Raw genomic sequence first — 25,048 nt, 5'->3', positions numbered from 1 at the left:
ACAAGATGTTAATTGCAGTTTTATTCATTATCTCCCCAAATTGGAAACAACCCAAATGTCTTTCAACACATGAATGAATGAACAAATTCACACACGGAATACTACCTACCAATAAAGATGAACAAACTACCAAGACAGATGACAACATGGATAAATCTCAAAAATATTATACTGAACCAAAAAAGCCAGACACGAGAATAACTACTGTATGATTAATTTATACTTCGTTCTACAACAGGCCAAACTAATATATGATGATAGAAAGCTTGTAAGTGGCCTTGGGATGGGAAGTTGGGGGGAGGGTGGGATTGGCTGCAAAGGAGATCAAAGAAAGTCTCTGAGCTGATGAAAATTTTCTATATCTGTATTGGTGGTTATATAAAAGTGTACATTTGTCAAAACTCATTGGTCTTTATAATTAAAATGTGCACTTTATTATATATAAATTATATCTCAAAGTTGATTGTTTTAAAAAATGTACTTTAAATTCAAATAAATCTTTGAAACAGTTATTTGCAAGTCTTGTAAACAATTATTTGCTGGAAATTAATCATTTTAGTGTTTCCAAATACAGAAAAACAAACAAATAAATAAATTGAAACAAACTATGTAACTAGCAGTTGGGTGATGGCATAGTCAAATTAAGGTAACTCAGTGTGGAATAACATTATTCAGGGCAGTTACATTTCTAATTTTATTAGAATATTTATTGGAATTTAGTTAGAATATTTAATAATATTTCTAATATTATTATTCAGAATACCATTATTCAGGGCAGTTAAAATTTTAATTACTAAAATTTTAATTATTAAGACTGTGTAGCAGCACAGGATATACAAATAAACATTTAACTAGAAAACTTAGACAAAAAATCTAGAATGTTATGGACTGCTGACATTGAGATTAATGAGACTCATAAATCTAAGATCTACAGTCTTGAAAAAAATCATAGTTAACATTTTTAGCTGATTCTACACTTTACTGATAATGTGCAAACAAAATAACCATAATAATAAGAAATAATACTGCCAGCAAAACTTAGTAGAATAGATCAAGAATGTCTAGTTTAAGGGATTACATTAAGTGATTACATTTGTGAAAGTTTATCATCATCCTTTCTCAGTAAGAATTATAAAAGCCTTGGTGGAAGTTTGGCATGCTAAAATTTTTCACTTCTAGCCTTATTATAAATATTAATATTTGTTAAATATTTTCCCAGTCCATTATATCTATGTAAAACAAGCAGCATAAAGTATGTATCTCTGTGTATTATTCTTCATAAATATTTTAAAGTTTAGCAAACTCTTCAGATCATGCATTTTATTAACATATCAGTTTATTGTCAAGTTTAGCACCAGCCAATACTTGTGAGGAAATGTCTTAATATATCACTATTCCTCAAGTTCTGTAAATATCTAATATTATGGTGAAACTCTTGTAAAAATGAACCAGTATCCTACGACAATAACCTGCATTTCAAGCCTACTTGGTAAGGAATAAAACAAAAGAAAGATAGCAGTGATATCTGCATACATTCTAGCATAGAAAAATACTCACAGCAGCAGTTCACCTGTTCAGTGTTCTTAATATCCTCAGAAAAATAACTGATACTGATTTCAGTTGTGTTTGTATCTGTAATCTGTACTTACAAGCAAGCCATGCTGTGCTTGCAAAGCAGCTGTAGGTGAGACAGTTAATATACATGAACTTGATTTACATTTTGGAATTCAAGGGCAAGGATAAAGGATAACTGGGATTTGATCTGTCGAGGAGCATCTCCAGAGTAGTCAGCAATGAAGTAAAGTGAGACTAAGATTGTTCCTTTACACATGGTGAGGAGTGCAGCTGGATCGTGTCACTGCAGCAGCATTTAATTGTAAAAGTAGTCCATTTGGGGAAATGTAAGATGTCAGACTGTGTCTAATATGGCCAGTCCCAGAAAGAAAGAGAGAAAGGTAATATCTCTTCTCACGAACTAGAGCTTTCTTAAATATAAGGTTTTTTCTAAATGTAGCTACTAATGTTTCTAGAATCGTTTACAGTTAAAAAAAACAAAACAAAACAGATGGCAGTCAGTTTTTCAATTTCTTCTAATGTGTTGTCTACAAAACTCAGGCACATTGGAAGTCCACAGACTGTCTCATATAATTAATGTCTTCACAACTGAAGAGTCACTATTGTCTGAATTACTTAAACATCTATCTTTAGTTACAAGTTCCCCAGACACAATCTTCTCTGCTTTGATAAAATAGAGGAGAAAGAAAGTACTAGCCTTGAAGTACTTCATGTGTGGGTAAAGGAGGATAAACTTGACAAAGAAATTGAGTAGTTGCAGGCAGAATATGAGAAGAAGACTGGGAATGAACAGTACTAATGAAGCCAAGGGAAGGAAGATATGGTCAACAAGTACGAAAGTTACAAGGAGACTAAGTACGATGAAGTTGAAAAAAACCTGTCAGGTTAATCATTTAATAAGGGAGAGAATGGGGAGTGAGGAGTGAATGGGTGTGAAGGAAACGAAAGCGAATATGGACAACTTATTAGAAGAGTTTGGCTGTGAAAGGGTAGATAGAGAGGGATTTAGGGGCGAGGTTTTCTGTTTTGTTTGCGTTTGTTTTGCCTGGTTTTAAATATGGAAAAGACATGAAGATATTTAAAAGCTGATATGGCTGAGGCAAGAAGGATAGTTGGTAGTGTCAGTTTCCTAAGAAGGCAAAAGACAAGTTGATTCAGAGTGCCAGTGAAAGGACTGGTCTTCAACAGGAAGAGGGTCAGTTCCTTTATTCTACTTTAAAGGAGGAGAAGATGAATGGAGAAGGAGACAACATTGGTGGATTTATTGGGGAGAAACTGAGGTAGGTCCAATCCAATGGCTTTTGTTTTTTTTTTTTGAAGATGGGAGACATTGTAATTAGACATCTAGTGTCAGACTTAGTTTCCTACCTTTAAAATGGAATGTTTTGAGGATTAGTTGAAACAATGAATATGAGAGCACTATGAAACTGAAAGTACTGTTTACAGTAATTATTTTCATTATAGATATACCCTTGTAAATTTGGATACTATCGTATTCTCTTTAATAATCAGAAAGGTTTTTTTACTGTGTGGCATTGTTTCCAAATCTTGTTTTCAGATAAGTAACAGTATTTATTATCTAGAGATATTGTGAGACTAATAAATAAATATAAAATATTGCATTTTATTTAAAATCACAAGATAAATTCAATATTTTATTTCACTATATAATATAAGTATAATATTCATTCATACACAGTTTCTTTTGGTAGTTTATTTTTAGGGTGGAAAGGTAATTGTATCATGTAAAATGTCTAAGAGTAACTCCAATACAATAATTACAAAGTCTATCAGATTTATGTGAAAACACCACAAGATGACCAATATCTATATTTTGATGTTCTTCCATTTCAGCTCTTTTTTATCTCCTTAGGACCCATATGCTTATTTATCTTTCTCTGTTTCCTTCCACTTGGAGAGCAAGTTTGGTCAACTTCAACATGTGAGGTAAAAAAGAACAGAAAAGAAATGGTCTACTGTTTGCCAAATTCTTTTTCAAATTGTATTCACACATGTCTGGAAGCATTTTTATAATCATTTTAGATTAAGCCTTCAAATACTGTGCTAATTCCTTTCCCCAAGTATTTTTAAAGGCTACCTGCTTCTGTATAGGTTTAGCAATGCCACTTGCTATCAGCTACACCTGTCCATTCCTGTCATGTTCTTTATTGTTATATTTAAAAATGGACCACCAAGAATTTTTAACGCAATTCAGGAATATCATGATTAAAACAAGATTATAGACCCCCTCAATCTTTGGAATCATCAAAATATAGCATAGTGTACTGAGAAATATTTATGAAGCCTACTGTAAGCAAACTCTGTGCCCTGCCATGTCCCCCAGGTTCTTAGCATTGTAGTACATGCCAGTAGACGTCCAAGAACAGCACATACATTTCTTTGTGGGTTTTCTCTGGCAGCTGGAGGCTGCTATGCTGGTGCATGGTAGCTGGCTGGAAGTTCTGGTAAATTTACATCTCTTGGGAACATCTTTCAACCACAACTGATAGGAGATAGTATTTAAATACCCCAGCTCCCTTGCCCCTCAGTTGGGATAAGGCTGAGGTGCATGTTCTACAATGGGTCCCAAAGCCCAAAGTAGTAACTTGCTTAATAAGACACCCTTGTTACTGCGCTGTTATCACATTTTTATGCTATTAAATTTGTCTCCATTCCGTTTCACTTTCTCACTCTGCTACCAGTGTTTCCTGAGGTCATCTCCTATCTAAACTATTTACACTTGAATTTCTTTTTCAGGGTTTACTTGTCAGGGGAGTAAAACTAAGATACTACCACATATTCTCATATATATTTTCTCGTGTAACTTAAAATTTCTAAATATGGTGGAGAGAAAAGAACACAGAAAGGAAACATGTTGCCACAATTTTCAGAAAAATTAACCTTATGTCCACTGTGAACACTGTAGGACTCTTGAAAATACCTGAAGTCACCTATATAAATTACAAAATGATGAAAGTTCTATTTATTTGTGATTGTAATATATTTTCATCAACATATATTTTAAAAGCTACAACTATCATGCCGTGTATTCATGCATTCAGTCAGAAATATTTCTTGAGCACCTCCTACTCGATCCAAAGTACAGTGCTAGGTTGTGAGGATAAAATGGTGAATAAAATTGATAAGGTCCTTTTTTTTTTTTTTTTTTTTTGCGGTACGCAGGCCTCTCACTGTTGTGGCCTCTCCTGTTGCGGAGCACAGGCTCCGGACGCGCAGGCTCAGGCTGCCATGGCTCACGGGCCTATCCGCTCCGCGGCATGTGGGATCTTCCCGGACCAGGGCACGAACCCGTGTCTCCTGCAATGGCAGGTGGACTCTCAACCACTGTGCCACCAGGGAAGCCCGACTATTAATGTTTTGTTAAGAAATTTGGCCTTGGAGGATTTAAGCTGGGAAGTGAAATAACATTTATATTTTTAAACAACTGTTGTAAACACTGTATTGGAAGATGAGCATAGATCACTTCAACGTCCAAGTAATTTGTGTTAAAGCCTAAAGTTCAAGTCCAAATCGTTAGAAATGTCAAACTATTTTAAAATATGCTGCATCAACCTGACTATTTAATAATATGTTGAGATTGCAAAGTGTTTCAAATGCTTACTTGAGAGTAGTTATAAGAGCATAAAATGAGTAGTCTTTCACAATGTCAGGACTATTCTTTGTTTCAAATTCAAAAGCATCTCTTCGTTTGCATTCAAATATGTGTGTGTGTGTGTGTGTGTGTGTGTGTGTGTGTGTATGGCACTAGCCAGCAGCTTCTCTATTATCAAAAAATAAAGCAAAGTAAAAGCTCAGTGGCAAAGCCTATTTAGTGCATAATGGCTTCCACATTTTCCACAGTCTCTGTGCTGCCTATTCTTAATGCTGAAAATAATTGGAATAGGCGAAGCATGATGTCTTCCCCTTTACTTATAAATTACAAAGCTCTTTTTGTCAAAGCTATGATTGCATTCATTCGAAGACACAGCCTGAACTGAAAGAAATTCTGTAATAATAATTTAAGGAATTTAAATGGAATCACCAATTACCTTTCTATCTTCCCCTTCTTCTTCCTTCTTTTTGTTCTCCTCCTTTTTATTCATTCTGTAGGCACTTTCCTTGTGTCATTTTACCACTGAGCCAAAAACCATGGATACAGTTAGATTTTCAGAACTGTTCTGTGGAGCTCTGGGCTTAAAGATATGCTCATTTTCTCCCCTTAATCCTTGACCCACTATCTCACTTTGAGTCTTCTTACCCACTGAACAATTATATCCTGTTATGGAGGGAGTTTCATGAGTCATTGCAGTTATAGATGTCAAAAGAAAACCATTTGGAAATTGGGAAATCCACTGAAGAAAACACCATGATATTTTCAAGCAATTATAAATACATTGTTATAAAGGAAAATGATTACTTATAAAAACAAGCAATACATTCAGAAATTTTACTCATCTGGGAGGAAATCCACACTTTTGATGAATCAAAAGTGAAACTGCTTTATTGTATCTTTTCATTTGAAGCTCTTAAAGCATTCAATACATAGGAAAATAATTTCAATAAACATATTTTATAATAAAAAAAGTCAGAAACTGTTAAAATTTCAAGATCAAAGTGAGTCAATGATACAATTGGAAGAGACTAATATGTTCTAATATATGACCAAAGTAATTATTTTTATTGTACATTGCAAATGATAATAACCATTTTTGCTGAAAATGAAAACTGGGACATAAAATAAAGCTATATTAAACATTTTAAAGATTATAAGAGAACATAATAAATAAATACATGTCTATAAATTTGAAAGCATACATGAAGCAACAATTTTCTCAAGAGGATATATTAAGATAATCAAGCCAAAACAAAAAATCAGAAAAAACAATAGACTAATAGCCAGTTCATCAGGTATTTTTAATGGTAATGCCAACTAATAACTTTGTTTTGCTGAAGAAAAGATTAGATAGACTTCAAGGTCAAATGTCAGAAGGGACACATGCTAAAGAAAAGATTTTTCTGATTTATTACCGAAATTATCTAGTAAATTGAACCACAAAACCCCTTTTTAATTTTTAATTAATTAATTATTTAAACATCTTTATTGGAGTATAATTGCTTTACAATGGTGTGTTAGTTTCTGCTTTATAACAAAGTGAATCAGCTATACATATATTCCCATATAAAACCGCTTTTTAAATATGTGTAAATCTGATTCAAAATACTGTAAAAGGAAGCTATGCTATTATAATAATTCTATAATTAATCTTAAATTATTTCATTTTACCCTTTTAAAAATCGTAACCTCAGTCATATTTGGGATAACAATTCTAATCTTGATGAGAAAATGACTTGTATCTTTTTTTTATAAATTTATTTTACTTATTTATTTCATTTTTGGCTGCCTTGGGTCTCCATCGCTGCACACGGGCTTTTTTCTCTAGTTGCGGTGAGTGGGGGCTACTCTTTGTTACGGTGCACTGGTTTCTCATTGCAGTGGCTTCTCTTGTTATGGAGCACCGGCTCTAGGCGTGCGGGCTTCAGTAGTTGCAGCATGGAGCACGTAGGCTCAGTAGTTGTGGCTCACTGGCTTAGTTGCTCTGCAGCATGTGGGACCTTCCCGGACCAGGGCTCGAACCTGTGTCCCCTGCATTGGCAGGCAGATTCTTAACCACTGCGCCACCAGCAAAGTCCCGAATTGTATCTTTTTTATAATTAGCAGTCATTGACAATCAACTATAATTAGCAGTCATTGACAATCAGTCAGCTTTTTTTGGCTTATATGTGAAAGATCTACTTTATCTTTAATTCATATTATATTATGTAAAATGCTGGAAAATGTTATGTAAGAAATTGCAGTTGAACAAAATTTGCTTTCATAGGCTTTGTTCAAGTTGCATGGTCACAATGGTACTGCAAAATGTGCTCTATTTAATTACTTTTCTTTTGTTTTACTTAGTTATCTCAATTTTCTGAGCTACACAGATGTAAGTCTTGGCACTGCACAGCATACAGACATGGGAGTGTTTTATTGTTTTATGAGAAATGCAGTTGGATAGATCCCTAAAATTTTCTAAATGATTCAGGTATGATAATATAAAGGTAGCTAGATTATGATAACTTTTCTTCTCTTCCTGAAAATGACTATAATATTTAACTGCTGTGCAATGAAACCATAAATTATAATACAGACAGCAAAGAAAGGAAGAAAATCTGTCAAAACACATTCTAAATTGTTAAAGACATAAGTGGATGTGTCTGGCTAAATGAGATTTAGAACTCCTTAAGCCTTTTTTACTTTTAGAAAGGAAAGAGATCTGGAATTTTTAAGTCTGAATAGAATGATAAAAGAAAACAAAGTATTAACCAATCTCTCTATCATTAGTTATTTTGATCATCCATCTATATTCTTTATCCAATCAAATTATATAAAAATTTTAATAGGGAGAAAGAAATTTTACTGAGAGAGGAAAATAAATTTTACTAATTGAGGAAACTAAACCGAAGAGACTTAATAAATAAATGCTTTTTTGGGATACTGTAATTAGCAATGATAACAGCAATGCATAAAGCAAATTATGAGAGTAAAGTGATTTTTCTTCCTGCTAGGCTATAAAAGATGCTTTTTTAAAGGGCACATTAGTATCATTCCCTTCTTAATGTAAGCTTGGGCATCAGCCCAGGTACCATTTCTAAAAGCAGTAAGCATTTAACAAGGTGTTTATAGAAATACATCAGTAGTATCACTCAAGGGGAGCTTTGCATCTCTAGTGAAAGGACTAAGTAGTCATTAGCAACTTAACTTATATTGAAATCTTTTGGGCAGTTTTCATAGGAAAGCAATGAGGTATTCACTAAACTGCTCAGGAAAATTAATTCCAAATGAAAGAAATGCATTTAAAGTTCAAGAAGTTGAATGGAAATGCCAATTAATCACATTTTCTATTTAAGATAAGATTAGATAGACTTCAAGGTGAAGATGGCAGAAGGAACGCATGTTAATACACCAATTCTTGTGTGCATTCTCTCTGTATACATTACACATCATATATGCATCTCTTCCTGCTATGTAACATATATGTGTGTATGTATAAAATGTGTATGTGTGTGTATATATATATATACACACACAAAACAGAAAAATTAATAGAGATGTAGAAAATGGTACAGATATAGAATTTTTAATATCAGAACAAGAAAGTAAAGTGTCTAGATGTCTAGCTGCCAGAAACAGAAAAGAAACATATAGCAATAAGCCATATTTGAAGCCATTAGACCTGTGCAGTGACTGTCACCTAAAAAATCCACAGCGGCTAAGGCCTCAGCACCTGTAGAGAGAGAGAAGCCAAGTCTGCAAGCCCCATGTACAGTGGGGAATCAGAAGTTGGAACCATCTGTGAAGCCAGAAGATGGACTGCATTCAAAGTGACAAAGGGAAATTTCATAATGATAAAATGAAAAATCAACCAAAATATGACAATTGAAACTTGTGTGCACTGAACCAGAACTTTGCAATATATAAAGCAAGACTGATATAATTACAGAGGAAAAATCTCAAATCTACAAGTATGGTAGGATATTTTAAGCAACTAATTAAGAAACTGATAGATTAAGCACACAAAAAGCAAGTCTTCAAATATCCAAACTTGGTTAATACTTTTTAGTCCATAGATATTTTAGAGATCTATTCACCCAATAAAGAATGTATATTTTTAAGCACATATTTTCAACCTTTATAAAAATGAATCATTAGTCTGATCAAAAGTTTTAAGAGATTCAAAAGAATAACATTAAACAGTCCATAACTCTCTAGTCAAAATAAATAAAATTAGAAACCAGCAACCAAAGATATCTAATAAAACACAATAATTTTGGAAATGAAATAACATATTGCTAAATAACACACTGCTAAATAAATAACAATGGAGATTTTTAAATATTTAAAATTAATAAACAGAAAAGGCACTTTATGTTTCAACTGGTGGTCCTAAATTAATCTTTGAATAGAAATGTATAATTTTATATTCATAATTAAAAGATAAGACCAACCGAGAATAAATAAACTTAGCAATTGTCTCAAACAGTTAGAAATGTAGTAAACCAAGAAATACCAAAAGTAAAATAGACACTAATAATATAGAAAATGACAAGAGTAACAGAAGCAATAATAACCAAATATCAGAAATGATGATCAACAGAACTAAGAGATAGTTTATTGAAAAACAAATAAACATTCTTACAAGCCTGGTAAATAAAGCTAGAGAACATAATGCATAAATATCAACACATTTGAGGTTGGTTGTTTGGCCTGAGGTGACCCAGCACTGGAGCCTACCCGGGCTCTTTGGTGGGGCTAATGGCGGACTCTGGGAGGGCTCACGCCAAGGAGTACTTCCCAGAACTTCTGCTGCCAGTGTCCTTGTCCCCGCGGTGAGACACTGCCACCCCCGCCCCCTCTGCAGGAGACCCTCCAACACTAGCAGGTGTTTGGGGGACTCGTGTGGATCCTGGTCGCCTCCTCCAATGCTTCTCTACCTCTACTGCATGGATGGGTCATGTTCGTGTCTGTGACGGCTTTCATCTGTTCCCTCCTCTTCCTGGGTGTGTTCCCCTCTGGCGTGGTGACTCAGATTAATGCCAGCTGGAACTTCCTGGGTTTTGCTTACCATTTTACAGTGTTCGTCTTCTACTTTGGAGCCTTTTTGTTGGAAGCACCCGCCACATCACTGCACGATCTACGTTGCAATAGAAGCATGGCTGTGCAGCCGCTCTTGAACGATAACCAGTATAACATAAATGTGGCAGCCACACTCTAAGGTCACTTTCCATTGTCACAGAAATGATTTGCTACATCCTCAAGTCCTGATAGCTGCACTTTGCTTGGCTGTGAGATCACTGTGCGAATAGACATCTCATCGTGAAGTTTTGAATATGTACCACATTAGGGGTCTCACCACTGCTTAACAAATTTTTGCCTTTGTGACGACAGCTTGTTACAGTTGCAGTTTGGGTCTGGCTTTACAACGATGGCGACCGTAACATCCCTTACAAACTGACTGCTTGTGTGTTAGTTTCATTTGTGTACTTTTTATGTCTGATCAATTTGGATACCATTTTGTCCAGATATAACAACGTCCCCAAAGTAATTTGTTTAGTATATGCAGAGAATCTAAGTATAAGTTTTGGTTCATTTCACGGATGGAATTTTAATTTTAGTATGATGTTAAACAGAGAAACAGCCTTTAGTTTTACATCTGTCTCTTTCTCTTTTCTTATTTTAAAGAAAATATCCCTTTACATCCATAAAATACATAGATATCATTCATGAAAAAAGGGGTATCTCGTGTTTAGTTACTGAGTCACCTGAACCTTAATTTTAATAGGTAACTAAAACTCCTGAAGAAAAACACATTTCAAATAAGCTTTCCACTGAACTCTGTGTTTTAGTGTAAAACAGAGATCGACGCTCTTTAAAGGTCCAGATAGTAAATATTTTAGGCTTTGTGGGCCATTCAGTCTCTGTCACAATTACTCACCTCTGCTGTTATTACGTGAAAGCAGCCATAGACAATAAGTAAACAAGTGAGTGTAGCTGTGTTCCAATAAATTTTTATTTACAAAAACCGGCAGCAGGCTGGATTTGGCCTGTGGGCTGCAGGCTATCGTTTGCTGACCTCTGGTGTAAAACTTTGGTTATGGGTTCTGTATTTTATTGAACTGATCCTGAAAGGTATAAAGCAAATTAGACAAGCCACGTAGTATTTAGTCTCATGCAGTAATCACATTGCCTTTGGGTTAATGGTCAAATACTTACCCTTGAGGGGGCTATAGTTTCTCAAGCTAATTCAAGCAGAGTCTTGGGTACAGGAAAAAGTAATTTATGAAGTGAACCCTAGTTGCTTAATCCACCTAAGTGTTTCCTAACAACTAAGCAAACTGCTCATCTGGCATCGTTAAAATGAGAGCCCCAGAGACCACTAACCACTCCCGGAACTGGTATCTAGCTCCTCATGTCTTACTTTGGGTTTATTTATGCTTCAAATGCAGCTGTTTGCCCTGTGCATGAATATACAAATATTTATGTGTGGATATGTGAGGCTTTACCCAATAGACTTCTTCAAAGGGTGAACTTTTTACTTCTAATTCTTTTACATGACTCTGAGTTAAATTTGAATAGAATATGAAATATAACTTAAGGTTGTAGATCCTCACATGTTTAGAGAACAGTCCTGACATCTATTGAATATGAATAGTACAGAGACGTATTTTAACCCACCTCAGAGACCCTGGCCGTAGCAAGATGCCAAAATGGCTTGAATGGGAGAACAAGATAGAGTTAGGCCCCCAGCTCACACCACCCGTCCAAACAAGATACTTATCTCTTGCCTCGAGAGGGTTACCTCTGGGAAAAGAGGGCTTTTGATTATTTTATACTTTCAACCCTTTGCTTTTTGGCTGAATCATCCACTACAAGTGCCAGGTATAAGCTGGGCTGTTAGATTTCATGGAACATAGAACAATACTGAATGAGTAGCATAATCAATGCTCAATGATCAAATACTGTTTATGTGATAATCCCCTAGAAAGAAGAATCTTATTACGGTTTGGTTTGTGATGTAATTACAGAGATAAAAGGTATATTTACTATGTGGCAAGAGGAAATCAGTCTTGTGACTTTATACTGATGTCATAGCTTTTCTATAATATCCAACGTCCCTGGTTTTTCTAGCTCAATGCTACACTCTTAACCCTGAATTATGAATTGTATATTACAAAGTCATATATGTGCCATAAGGATATATTGTCCATTCCGGCTGGAATTGTTAAAAGTTAGTCTGCTAGATTTAGTTGTGAGATTATATTTTTGTTTCCAAGGTATAACAGGTCCATGCTTGGTGGCATTAAATTAAATGATTTCATGAAACTGCTTGGTGACACTTTTGTAAATGGATTGCTTCTAGATCATTAAGAACCAAGCCTAAAACTCATCTAACTGTGAATACTTAGCATTGTAAATTAATCACGGTCTAGATTTGTGAGCTGACTGACAAAGCACTTGAACAAAAATTATGGCATTTGAGAATTTCTTTATATATCTTAGCTGTAAAAATGGAAAGTGTTGGTTGGTTTTAAAATCTGGTAACTCCATGATGAAAAGAAATTTATTTTATAAGTGTTGTAACTCTAATAAAGTATCCATTTGATAAAAAATAAAATCAACACCTTTGAAAGCATAAATGAAACTGCAATTTTCTCAAAAGATTGAATTATGTAAGTCAAAACAAGGCCAAAAAAAAAAAGATTTAAAAAACCCCAAAATATATAGAAGACCTAAAATTTCTCTCAGAAGCAGATCCCCAAGACAAGCATTTGGGTGCGAGTAATTTATACAGGACTTGACCTCCCAAAGCACTGACTGAGAAGCGGAGAAGCAGTACTGGGAAGAAAGTTTTTGTGTGGGTTACTGCTGAGGGCAACTGGGGCTCAATCCCATTGGAGACTCTGGAAGGCTGTGTAGAACTCCGCTCAGAATTATCGTGCCTGAGGAGCGAAGAAACTAGGCTATTTATCCACAAACTCTCATTTTTCCTTTGTTGAGGGTTTCTCTTGGGGATGTTAGTTCCCTGGAACTTGTGGCCTGCTCTGCACAGAGCCAAAGAGTCTGCAACCAGAGAATTCCAAGTGCTCCTAGTAAGCAGTAGTTGGCATGCACAGTACAGATGGATTATGGGCAGGGCACCAATAGCCTGTGCTGAAGTATCTATTCATTGTTTTTTTTTTTTTTAAATACTTCAGCAGGATGGCTGGAGGAGAACAGTGATGGGGGTCCCTCACCACCAGGCGTCCAACTTGGGAAGCCTCTGCATCCCCAAGGGCCTGAGAGCCCCCTCTCCCATCCAACCTATTAACACTCAAGTCTTTTCATTTGATTAGAGAGTTCAGATGCAAGACAACTCATTTTGGTTTGGGGTAATCAGAACAGACTGTTTGCAGGATGTGAAATATGAGCAGAGCAAGTGTTCAGTGGGTAGCAAGGAATGAAGAGGACACTCCAGGTAGAGAAGACTTGTATACACGGAAGGAGCAAAAAAGAAGAAATGAGAAAACTCAGTTCATGTTTCCACATAAATGAGTGATCTAGGTTGACTGGGGCAGAAAGTTTGATTATGTAAGTGGTTTGTATGACAAATTTCAGTGACAGGTGATTTAGAAAGATCTAGAATATGATTTTAATCAACACTGCCAGCTGTTTTAGGTAAGGAATTGACAAAGAGAATGGTGTTTTAGAAAGTTAAATCTGTCCATAAGGTCAACGATGGGTTTTAGGGCAAAGAGCTGCAGTGATTTTTGAAGTAACGTAAAATCTACAAATAAAGTGATAAGTGCCTATATTTGGACTGGCTACAGTGGGGATAGAAAAAAAAGGACAAATATGACAAGAGGGAGGATCACACAGAATTTTAGAATCTATTTTAGAACACCACCCACTTCCCCACCATTCTGAAGATCAGGTAACTGAAGCAGAGAGGGGAAGTGTCTTATCTGATGTCACAAGGCTAGTTAGTAGCTGAGACAAGTATAGATTTTGATCACTGGACTCTAGGTAAGGGTTATTTTTAAATTCAGAGGCTCCTTCTTCCCATGGTAAGCAAATGATCGAACTCTGCTTGTTGCATTTAGAATTTCCTTTCTCCTTTCTGGTTTGAGGCTTAAGAAGGGAAGTAAGAAATAACCAACGATCTTTTCCCTTATCTCACTAGAAAAATTTTTAGAACTTGCTAACTGGTTAGACATGAGGTTCAAAATCAAAGACTGGAAGACAAATGTATACTTTGAAGGCTTAATGATTGAGGAAATAAAATGGATTTTAATTGAGAAAGTGAAACTATTTTTGCAGAGATAAAGACATTTCCTCTAGGCTTACTGAGTTTAAGGTGACAACAGGATATACAAATATGTACGGTCAGCATGAAGATGGAGTATATGGTCAGGCGGATATGAGACTCATCTGTATACAGGTGCTGACTTTACTTATATACCCATTGATTTCAGACGTGATTTTTGAAGTTATTTTATTTAGTCAAATTTCTCTTCTTCTCTATCCTGAAAGACCTAGGATTGAATAGGAACTTCTTATTTGTTTAACTTGGTACAGTTTGATTAATCTCTGATGCCCAGTTGCTATATAATAATACCTGCATCACATTTATAAATTTATAGTTATTTTTATATACTTATTTTTTAATTTAACTATAGTTGATTTACAATATTGTGTTAGTTTCAGGTATACAATTTTAGATTATTTTCCATTATAGGTTATTATAAGATATTGAATATAGTTCTCTGTGCTTATACAGTAAATCCTTGTTGTTGATCTATTTTATATATGGTGTGTATCTGTTAATCCCATACTCCTAATTTCTCTCTTCCCCTCCCCTTTCCCCTTTGGTAACCATAATTTTGTTTTCTGTGTCTGTGAGTCTGCTTGTGTTTTGTAAATAAGTTGATTTGTACTGTTTTTTTTTTAGTTTCCACATGTAAGCGATATTATACAATATTTAGACAAAGTTATTTTAAAAGGAAATATCACAGAGTAAGATTTGACTGTCTGGAAAATACAATATCTAATTCTATAATATTGCCAAACAAATGCACTACAACCTTTTTTTAAAGTCAAGCATAAATTATATTTCTTATTCTTTAGAGAATGTTTAATAAGAATATCTTGAAAAAAATATTTTTTAAGTTTGTCTGAGTCTCTGCTCTATTAAATTGATTATGAAAAGTATTTTTTTCTTTGAACTATTTTCTTTCTTTGGACAATTTTTTTAGAACAGTTTTAGGTTTACAACAAAATTTAGAGGGAGGTACAGAGATTTCCTATATACTCCCTGCCCCTACACATGCATAACCTCTCTCATTGTTAACATCAGTCACCAGAATGGTACTTTTTTTTTTAAACCAAGGATGAACCTATATTGACACACCATAATCAACCAAAACCTCATAGTTTACCCTTGGGTTCACTCTTGGTATTATACATTACATGGGTTTGGACAAGTGTATAATGACATATACACTGTACCCATTATTATTATATCAGAGTATTTTTACTGCTCTAAAAATCCCCTTATAATCCTGCTTATTCATCTCTCCTCCCCTTACTCCACCCTCAGCAACCACTGATCTTTTTATTGCCTCCATAGTTTTGCCTTTTCCAGAATATCATATAGTTGGAATCATAGAGTACGTTGCCTTTTCACATTGACTTCTTTCACTTAGTAATATGAATTTAAGGTCTTTCTTTTTTAATACATTTTTTATTTCATTTGCTGCTACAGTCTCTAGGTTATATAATTGTTACCTATTTGTTCCAAGACCCATTAAATTTTTATTGCTATTAGTGAATATTTATTAGGCAGCTAGTTGAATGGAGAACTAAATACAGTATGTGTTTGGAAAATGTCTGCTTTCTAATACATGTAAGCTTAAGTGATTTAAATTGGGAAACAAACAAAAACCAAAATAAAACTTCTACTATACGCCAGGCACTCTATGAGCATTCCACTTAATCCAGAAAGCAGCTTAAACATTGGTCTTATTATCCCCACTTTAACGATATAGAAACTAAAATAGAGATTAAGTAACTTGCCAATATTAATATAATTACTAAGAGATAGAGCCTACAAGTGAACCTATCTTCATTCACTTAATCATTCATAACCAGGAGATTGGGAAAAACTGATCCTTCATTTTAGCATGACAACACTTGGCACTCACCAAGATACCCACCACTCTCTGTTGTCTTCTACTGGGCCTACTTTACTCATTGTGTGATTTGCCTAGTTTCTCGGTGAGCCCAGAAATAGCTCAATAGCCTTTGGATAATCCTGTTTATTTTGAGAAACTTATGCTGAAAAGTTTCAACATTGATATGAAGTCTCAAAAAGCCAAGAACTATCCTGTGGCTCCTTGGAATTCCTGTAGTTGCCCACAGTCATCTAGGAATGCCCATGAAGCCTCTTTTACCCTAGGAATCTCCTGATGAATAGGTGAGCAGGAAGAGAGGCCAAGCATATCCCCGTTTTTGAGTTACTGACAGCTGCCTAAAATTTCAACAGGAACTTTAGGGAGTAAATCATTTCTCTAAGTGTAAATTGACCTTCAAATTAATGACCCATGGAGAACTGAGGTATTAATTCATTCAGCAGTAAATATTTATTCCACTCCCAAAGTGGGCTTTGCACTGTGTAACGTGCTGGAAGGGTCCCTGGAAAACAGGTTGGGCATGGTGTCTACTCTTATGGAGCACGGGTTGTGTGTGTGTGGGGACAATAAACAACTTAGCAAATAAATTAAAAATATATAACTGTAGATTATGAGAAGTGATGAAACAGGGTGCTGTGATAGGAACTGGCATAAAAGGCTTTATTTTAGATTGGGTGGTCATGGAAGGTTTCTCTGAGGATATGACTTTTGGGCTGAAACGTGAGAAATGAGAAGGGTCCAATCACATGAGGGGACAAGGAAGCAGAATTTCAAGCAGAGCTAATTGCAAGAGCAATGTGAGGTGCTGGTTAAAACTGGGCTTGTTCTAAGAACAGACAGAAGGCAAGAATAGCTGGAGCTTCCTGAGGAATGAGGCTAAAAGCAGAAAATGAGGTAATTAATTGTTCTTATTTCATGAATTTAATTAAAATGTTCTGGCATATTTGTAAACCACAAGACCCCTCAGTGGATTCTGAAGGCTTCTCATTGTTTAAAAGTGAATAAGAAGACAAACATCAATAAAAATGAACAAAAGATGAAAAGACACTTTCCAAGAAGATAGGACATGGTAATAAGCACAGGAAAAGACGCTCAGCATCATTGCTCAGCAGAGAAACACAAATTAAAACTACCAGGAGCTAACACTCCCCAATAAAATGGCTACAATTATAAAGATTAATAATGTCGAGTGTTGGGAAAGATGCAGGACAACTGGAACTCTTGCACATTGCTTGTGGGTCGCACTGCTTTAGAAAATAATTAGGTAGTTTCTTCTAAAGTTGAACATACACTTACCCTATGACACAGAAATTCCACTACTAAATTATTTACCCAAAATAAATGAAAATACATATCTACAGAAAAATTTGCACACAGATGCTCATAGCAGCTGGATTGGTAGTAGGCAAAAATTAGAAACAATGAAAAGGTCCATTCACATGTGGTGTATCAATATAATGGCATATTCCCCGGCAACAAAAAGAAACAAACTACCAGTAAACACATCTATATGGATGAACCTCAAAACATTATGCTGAGAGAAAGAACCTAGACATACATATAAACACAAATGTGTGTGTGATAATTCTATTCATACAAAATTCTAGAATGAATAAAATTACCCTATGGTGACAGAAAGTGAAAGCCGATGAGACCAGTGGTTGCCTGGTGTTAAGAGTGGGAAAGTGTTGCCGAAAAAGGTCAGGAGAGAACTATTTGGGGTGATGAAAATATCCTAAACCTTGATTGTGATGATGGTAATATGGGTATAGATATTTGTCAGAACTCATTGAACTGTATAATTTAAATGGGTACATTTTATTGTATATACATTATACCTCAATAAAGTTCATGAGAAAGATAAAAAGCTAATTAATTTTTGTTAACGTTCATTGTTATTGTTCATCAGATCTATTTTCCACAGTAAACTAATCATATGTTTCCTGTATTTCTTTAAAACATACTTTTTTATTATTTTTTTAGGGTGTTAGAAATATATATATTTTTAATATCTTTATTGGAGTATAATTGCTTTACAGTGGTGTGTTAGTTTCTGCTTTATAACAAAGTGAATCAGTTATACATATACATATGTCCCCATAGCTCTTCCCTCTTGCGTCTCCTTCCCTCCCACCCTCCCTATCCCACCCCTCTAGGTGGTCACAGAGCACCGAGCTGATCTCCCTGTGCTATGCGGCTGCTTCCCACTAGCTATCTATTTTACGTTTGGTAGTGTATATATGTCCATGCCACTCTCTCACTTTGTCACAGCTTACCCTTCCTCCTCCCCGTATCCTCAAGTCCATTCTCTAGTAGGTCTGTGTCTTTATTCCTGCCTTACCCCTAGGTACTTCATGACCATTTTTTTTCCCTTAGATTCCATATATATGTGTTAGCATACGGTATTTGTTTTTCCCTTTCTGACTTACTGCACTCTGTATGACAGACTCTAGGTCCATCCACCTCACTACAAATAACTCAATTTCATTTCTTTTTATGGCTGAGTAATATTCCTTTGTATATATGTGCTACGTCTTCTTTATCCATTCATCTGTTGATGGACACTTAGGTTGCTTCCATGTCCTGGCTACTGTAAAGAGAGCTGCAATGAACATTGTGGTACATGACTCTTTTTGAATTATGGTTTTCTCAGGGTATATGCACAGTAGTGGGATTGCTCGGTTGTATGGTAGTTCTATTTGTAGTTTTTTAAGGAACCTCCATACTGTTCTCCATAGTGGCTGTATCAATTTACATTCCCACCAATAGTGCAAGAGGGTTCCCTTTTCTCCACACCCTCTCCAGCATTTATTGTTTGTAGATTTTTTGATGATGGCTATTCTGACTAGTGTGAGATGATATCTCATTGTAGTTTTGATTTGCATTTCTCTAATGATTAATGATGTTGAGCATCCTTTCGTGTGTTTGCTGGCAATCTGCATATCTTCTTTGGAGAAATGTCTATTTAGGTCTTCTGCCCATTTTGGGATTGGGTTGTTTGTTTTTTCGATATTGAGCTACATGAGCTGCTTGTAAATTTTGGAGATTAATCCTTTGTCAGTTGCTTCATTTGTAAATATTTTCTCCCATTCTAGGGTTGTCTTTTCATCTTGTTTATGGTTTCCTTTGCTGTGCAAAAGCTTTTAAGTTTCATTAGGTCCCATTTGTTTATTTTTGTTTTTATTTCCATTTCTCTAGGAGGTGGGTCAAAAAGGATCTTGCTGTGATTTATGTCATAGAGTGTTCTGCCTATGTTTTCCTCTAAGAATTTGACAGTGTCTGGCCTTACATTTAGGTCTTTAATCCATTTTGGGTTTATTTTAATGTATGGTGTTAGGGAGTGTTCTAATTTCATTCTTTTACATGTACCTGTCCAGTTTTCCCAGCACCACTTATTGAAGAGCCTGTCTTTTCTCCACTGTATATTCTTGCCTCCTTTATCAAAGATAAGGTGACCATATGTGCATGGGTTTATCTCTGGGTTTTCTATCCTGTTCCATTGATCTATCTTTCTGTTTTTGTGCCAGTACCATACTGTCTTCATTACTGTAGCTTTGTAGTATAGTCTGAAGTCTGGGAGCCTGATTCCTCCAGCTCCGTTTTTCTTTCTCAAGATTGCTTTGCCTATTCAGGTTCTTTTTTTTTTTCTTTGTTTTTTTTTTTTCACTGTACGCGGGCCTCTCACTGTTGTGGCCTCTCCTGTTGCGCAGCACAGGCTCCAGATGCACAGGCTCAGCAGCCATGGCTCACTGGCCTAGCTGCTCTGTGGCATGTGGGATCTTCCCGGACCGGGGCACGAACCCACGTCCCCTGCCTCAGCAGGCGGACTCTCAACCACTGCGCAACCAGGGAAGCCCTATTCGGGGTCTTTTGTGTTTCCATACAAATTGTGAAATTTTTTGTTCTAGTTCTGTGAAAAATGCCAGTGGTAGTTTCACAGGGATTGCACTGAATCTGTAGATTGCTTTGGGTAGTAGAGTCATTTTCACAATGTTGATTCTTCCAATCCAAGAACATGGTATATCTCTCCATCTGTTTGTATCATCTTTAATTTCTTTCATCAGTGTCTTATAATTTTCTGCATACAGGTCTTTTGTCTCCTTAGGTAGGTTTATTCCTAGATATTTTATTCTTTTTGTTGCAATGGTAAATGGGAGTGTTTTCTTAATTTCACTTTCAGATTTTTCATCATTAGTGTATAGGAATGCCAGAGATTTCTGTGCATTAATTTTGTATCCTGCTACTTTACCAAATTCATTGATTAACTCTAGTAGTAAAACATATTTTTAAATTATTTTATTATCCTTTACCAGTCCTGACTGAAGTTTAAAAACTGATTAGTATTTTACATCACATGGTACAGAGCTATAAGAAAAATAGGATCTTTTCCTGACCTAGGTTAATTTCCTGTATTAAGGAGAACTTTGTCTTTTTTTTTGTTTTTTAAACTTGGGGTATTGTTGTTAAAGGGTGAAAACTATGGATATCCAAGTGGAATTTTACAGAAAGATTTTTAATTATTATCATAGTATTTTAGATTTCTTACAGATTTAAGAATAGATATGCCCCAAAGTTTGATATCTTAAAGCTCCCTGAAAAATAGAGACTACGCCTAAGACTTTATGAGGAGGGTCAATGCCCGGGCAACAAGAGTGAGGGAAAAAGAGGTGAGTCACAGAAGGAGGAAAGGTGGTTCACTGTCCAAAAGCCACAGCTTCAGATGGAAGCACAACGTATTTCTCATAATCAGTACAGAAGTCTTTGAGGAAGGTTTTATGGAATCCTTGCTACTCAACAGTCTGAAAGAGAAGGAAAGGAGAGGAATTTATCTGCTGGCTCTTTCATTTTCCTGACTCTAATTAGCCTACATTTGTCCATGGGTGTTAAACCCCACACTTCTGAGTTGTGTTATCAGGTGCTGGCGGAGCCTCGTCCCAGGTCCCACTGCACAATACTTTATATGAGTCTTGCCATGACGGGAAGAACCAGAGCTACTGTGAGTCCTATCAAGTTGGGCCTGGGTGCGTGGGCCCCTGCACTTCCCCTTGTGGATGGTGTGCGAGGACTGTGCTGGGCCAGCTGGCAGCTGGGAGGGCGGAAATACTGGCGGTGTGGCAGATGAAGCACTGCTGGTGACAGCGGGGACATTCCAGTGAGCACCCTGTTGAAGCCTAGCAGGCAGATGTGAACGTGGGAACCTGGGCAGGCATGTGAAGTGGGTTCTATACTTGAGGTCAGAAGACTCTAGAAGCCAATTGAGCATTTGTAACTGTAGGATAATTTGTCCTTTAAGTTTGGGGGAAATTTGGTGGTGGTGGTGAGGAAAGAAAGGAAAATTTTCCCTCTTGGACTGCTTTGGCAAGGGAGTTTACTACTTCAAACTAATAACGATATTTGGCAACTAACTGTGCTTTTAACCTAAAAAAATCAATATTTCTTATGAAGGTACAGATTAATGTCTTTTGATGGTATTACCATATTTTATTTCCACCATGAGCCCATCTGCACTACTTTATTAAACTACAGTTGTACATTTCAGAATATTCATTCATCTACAAGGTTCTGGTTTGGTCACATCTGCAACTTAACCCTTAATTAAAAATGAAACAAAACAAAATGAATCACCATAATATCATCGTTATGTAGGCACGATGTCAATTAATACACATTTTAATTCAAATAAAGCTGAATACCACCTTATGCAATAAATGTTCACCTTAAAATTTGAATTAAGATTTAATTTTTATAAATTAAATATTTTAAATGTTAGGCTAAATCCATTTGAAAGTAAACAAATCCTACTTAATTTATAATTCTTGGCATATAAATTTTTCCATATAGGGTCATAAATATTTTATTTCTTTAAAATACAGTTGTGCTAGAATTGGATAAAGCCAATTTTGTTATACAAGAAAAACTGCATGGCCCTTGCTAAGTAGAAAAGTTCAGGCATTAGTAAATCATCCTATTTCTCCTCATTTTGGGGAAAGTACATCTGCATGTACTTTCTTTGTTTTTTTAGGTTGCAAGTAATCTAAGTTTTCTTTTTTCCCCCCACCAAGAATGAACTAGAGAAACATCTTTTTTCATTTTTTGTAGTGCTAGGAAATTTTTTTGTATCTCAGGGGGAAATTCTGAGGCACACGTAAGTCATGGGTTGCCTAGGGAAAACTAATTCTACTAAATATAACAAATAAATACAATCAGTATGGATTATGTAATTATACATAGAATGCCAGATAATTTATACAAGTGAGAAAAGAATGAAATAGAAAAATAATATCAGAGAAGTAAGGTCACAAAACTGGTCAGTGACCAAAGACGGTCTAGAAATTTGAGAGCACAGAATCCTAACCACTAGACCACTGGGGATAGAATTTTGAAAATCTACGGCTAACTACGTTTTTGCTTACCTCAAAGCCCATCCTACTGCAAGACAATTTTTGTCTAGATCTGACCTTAAAATTCAATGGAAGGAGAAGAAATAGTCTCCTTAGCCTCATTCAGAGTTATCTCAACAGTGTTTATATCCAATATATAATTTCAATTCTGAGGTTGGCAAAGCAGAGGTTTCTAGGTCAGAGAATCAATCTCTTTGAGTCTCTTTAATCAATATTTTAGTTAGGTTCAGAGAAACTAAATATTCCTGTTTGATTACAGTTTGTGTTCTGTGCCTTGGATCAATTTCCATAATTAAAAATTATACCACAGACACTTTTCTCTGCGTACACATACATGAGCACACATACTTGTGCACACATATGGAGCAGCATACACATTCACATGACATCACAAATCTTGATTATGAAAAATACAGTACATCTTCCTGGGATGAAATGTGGATGATGAAAACAAAGAGAGATTGAATTTGTGTCACCGTTATACTTATTCCAGGTAAGATGACACGGGTCTCTCATTCCTAATTATTAATTCTGATTTTTTGTACATGTATTACTCTGCAAGTTATGATTTGAATGGGGTAGAAGATCCTTAATAACATTAATGACATATTATTAATTAAATATTGAAGAAATTAATTTCCACACATAAAAATAGGAAAGACTAATGAGGATTTTTATGCACAAGATAATACTCTGTTGACTAATGCTTAAATCACAAAAATATTTGTGAAGCTACAAATGTTTAGTTGATGGATTTTAAATTTTTAATTACTAAAATGTACTATGGAATATTTTATACATTCCAAAAGAACAAAATGTTAACAACAATCTATATGCTAATCGCCAGCTTAGAAATAAAACATTCCGATATAGTTAAAGCTGATTATGAATCTCTTTTTAATAGCAACACATTTCCTTCAACTTCTGAGGTTACTTCTTTCATGAAATTGCTGTTTATTACCACCATGCCTGGCAGATTATATATATATGTATAATATGTATATATAAAGGGTTTAAAAGTTTTATTTAAAAAGCATCATACTATATATATTTTCTGGCAATTTTTTTCAACATTAAATTTGTAAGGTTCACCCATATGGGTTTGTATAGCTTGGATTTATTTGTCCTCTCTGCTGTGTAACATTTCATTTTATGGGTCTATCACAATTTATCTAGTTTCCAATTAATGGACATTTCAGATTTTTTTCTATTATAAAAGTACTGTAATCAGTTATTTTAATTACTGTCATAGGTGGATGACTGATCCTGTGACTGGAAAATTCAGGTGGCTTGTTGAAAAAAGTTCTACTTGCAGATGTTTTCCCATGATCTGTCATATTTTAAACGTTTCAGTAGATTTCTTTCCTTCCAGTTTTATACATTCAAAATACGATTATTGTGCATAGATATTGCCTTGTATTCAATTTACACAGAGGAAAGAAATGGAATATTTTAAAACCACATTAGAGAACAATTTTCTGGGAGCGGGGGAGAAGGAATTGTTTGGTTGGTTGGTTTAAAACAAACTGTGCCTAGAAAGTGCTTAATACATTTTGTTGAATAAATGAATAATAAATTTAGAAATATTTTATAGCTTGGGAGTCCAATTTAAAACAGCCTCTGGTTTATTGTTTCCCAATTTCCCATTATAATATGTATAAAGACAAAGACAAAGCCCACATTGCCATCAAACACCTAGGATAGCAGTAACCCTACTGCTAGAATCTGAGAGGAATATTTACTATCCCTAGGTTGATACAACCAGTTAGAAAAATGCAATGGACAACTTCCTTGGAAGAGTGCATCTCAGATGGTACAATACTGCCTTCTGAAGGTAGGTTGAGAGCAGTGTGCTGCAGCCAGCTCATAGTGGTTTGAAATAGTCAAGTGCTAAATTATCAGAAATTTTGCAAGCTGGTTGTTACATTGGAGCTTGAAATCAGCCACGGTGCCAATATTTACATCATAGAAATCATCAAAGGCTACAAATCAGCCTTTATCCCCCAAGCTGGTTATGAAACATTTATCAACTCATCACTCTTACTGTACTCCCTTCCCTCTCATTACCCCAATCAGAATTCTAAATGGCTGTTATGCTACTATATAGGTACTGCTTTGAAGGCAGCAGGGATATTTAAACGTGCTTCATTTGTGTGTTTTGTTTTGTTTTTCTATGCAGTTGGACACTGTAAATTTCAGAAAACAAAGTAAGGAGAAGTAGGCAAGGGAATAGAATTTACAGAGGCAACAGGGTGCCAAGGGGATATGGGCATGGTAAAATCCCTACAATTAAAGCACTGCATTGC

General features: G+C 35.4%; 1 pseudogene; it reads left to right on the top strand.

Moving 5' to 3' along the window:
- Nucleotides 1–2,528: 2,528 nt before the first annotated feature.
- On the top strand, nt 2,529–10,782 carry LOC115866444 (protein MAL2-like; annotated as a pseudogene).
- Nucleotides 10,783–25,048: the final 14,266 nt, after the last annotated feature.

Source organism: Globicephala melas, chromosome 3 (genome assembly GCF_963455315.2).
Source record: "Globicephala melas chromosome 3, mGloMel1.2, whole genome shotgun sequence".
NCBI classification, from domain to species: domain Eukaryota; kingdom Metazoa; phylum Chordata; class Mammalia; order Artiodactyla; family Delphinidae; genus Globicephala; species Globicephala melas.
Note: the sequence above shows the minus strand (reverse complement) of the source record. Positions and strands in the feature narration are given on the sequence as shown.